Source organism: Limulus polyphemus, unplaced genomic scaffold, assembly GCF_000517525.1.
Source record: "Limulus polyphemus unplaced genomic scaffold, Limulus_polyphemus-2.1.2 Scaffold5296, whole genome shotgun sequence".
Lineage (NCBI taxonomy): Eukaryota > Metazoa > Arthropoda > Merostomata > Xiphosura > Limulidae > Limulus > Limulus polyphemus.
Window position 1 is genome coordinate 558 of NW_013670906.1, and position 2,489 is coordinate 3,046.

Sequence of the window (2,489 nt, forward strand, 5' to 3'; positions counted from 1 at the left end):
CGGAGGTAAAAAATGTCCCAGATTTATAGCTGGTTCCCAAGTTTTGTAAACTTTGCATCAGAATTATTTTGTTTTTTCCACTTTGTGAACTGTTGCTATTCATTTCTCATAAACTATACATTATAGCTTAACCAAATGTTTTTAACTTACACTGATGTAGATAAGACAGCAATTCTTTTTTGTTTAGAGTTTAAGATTTATTAGTTATTATCCAACCCATTTGCTGCAGCATCATAAAACCTTTTGAACACAAGCTATTGAGTGTACAGTTATATCATGTGAGACAGTCTTGAATAAGGGTCGGAATTTCTAAAGGGTCTGGGTAAATATAAAACTATATTTTGGGAAGAACATAAAAAGTACAAAATGTGAAGGGGCTTTTTTTTTACAGGGGATACCTGTTGAACCTGTATAGAGATCAAAGTTCAGACATTTTTTACTTCCATTTTGTTACAGAAATTAAATTTTGCATAGTTAAAAATGTAAATTGTTAGGTATTTTTGAGTTAAAAATTGTTGAAATAGAATTACAATTTTTACATAAACTGAAAATTATTATGCAAGTGTACTCTCAGTGCCTTCTTGACACTAGAGAGTTGTTCACCAGTCCAGATAGGGTTAAATACTGGAAGGTTAGTCTATTTTACATCATCATCATTGCGAGACAGTGGTGCAAGAAGATACTATAGCATCTCTACTACTGGGTAGGAGAGACATCATCAATGACACTTGACCAAATGAGTGTGGTGTTCTGGTGTGAGATGGTTAACAGAATGCCACAATGTACAAGGATATGCTTTTATCCAACTCAGTCAGCAAGTATGGTCTCAGAGTGCTGCTAGTTTATCCTGCTGGCCAAGAATGTTTCCGACTGCTACAAGAATTCGCAGGATCATAGCAATATGCTGCTATACCTGATAGTGTTAAAGCTCTTTTTTAGTAGGTTTTATCTGCCATGCATATCCTGTCCCTCTCTTTTTACAGGGGATTCTGACTAGCAGCTGACAGTGTATGGACTATTCAGAGAACATCTAGGAATCTCATAGAAATTGTCTTAGCCTTAAGATTTCTGCTGATCATCACCACGATAACCCATATTTGCTACCATCTGCTCCTGGATATAAAAGGTAACCACTAGTTGCAGCAGCTGGGGTTCTCATAGTCACCTGTCAACCTCTCTGTCCTGTGAACAAATCAAGAATGCAGTCACAGCTCTCATCTTGGTTGACAAAAGTAGAGAGCTTCTCCTAGTTCTTATCATACTCTTAGTTTATGTCCCAATTTCAACCAGAGCTTTTCTCTTCACTTCTACATGGTCTCAATTAATGCCCTTCCATGATCACAATTTGTAAACTTTATACCAATCAGTGAAATTGAAAAAAAAATTATATCTCTAAACTAAATTCTGCATAAACAAATCCAAAATGCAAGTTAAAAAGTTACAGTATATGTTCAGTTTCACTAATGTCCAACAGGTACATATTAAGCACAGAAATCCTTTAATCCAAACCAAAATGGAAAAACAACCTTATGTTTACAGAAGAATGTCCATATATTAGGGAATGAAGAATTAAAGTTGAATACAGTATGTGGCAGTGCCTGCCAAATCCTATCTTTTTAACTGTAATGCACATGCATTTGACATAAATGTAGCTTAAACATCCAGTGTTCTAGTATAATAACATAGACCTGACCTGCAAAAATTGTAATGAAATTTGAAATTTGTCCTCATTCCCTTTGGATATGTTTGCCAAATCAATAGATCATTAGCTTATTTTCATCCTATTGTTAATAAAATTAAGAACACTAATAGATTTAGATGGATAAACTTTAGTGGCACAACAGTGTTCCAACAGCAGAAAAGCAGATTTGGTGAGTAGTGTACAGATTAACAAACACTAAAATAGTTTCTTTTATGTTAAGTCATATTCCAAGTCAAATTCCTTTTTTCTTCTGAAGGAAAAAATAAGGAATGTTTGAAAATAACAGCTGATGAACTGACAATTTATACTATTTGAACTTTTTTGCAATTTTACATACAGCTTGAATTCCATAGTGAAGTTCCCTCTACAACCCTTTCTCTAAAACGTTCTGGTTTATGGTTTTGGAAATCTGGTCACCCTATGTGTTGCTAAATCTTGACAAAGATTGTATCAAACTTATTTCTGTTCTGGAAAATATGTCATGTGAAACTCTCAATCTCAGTATTATCTAGCTTATTATGATGATAGTTGACAAGAACTGCAAAGCCTAAATGAAAATGTTCTTTCAAGAAGAAGTGGTTGGCAGTAATTATGCATGTAAATGGTGAATTAGGAGCAAATCAAAGTTTAGATATTTGCATTAGAAAAAGAATAAATCACAGAAGACTTTCTGCAGTATACTTTAGGCAAATATATACTTAACTATTGTGTGTATATATATATATAAATATTGTATCTATAATATTTAAAGGATGTTTGATTTATTTAAACCCTACTTGTTATTACA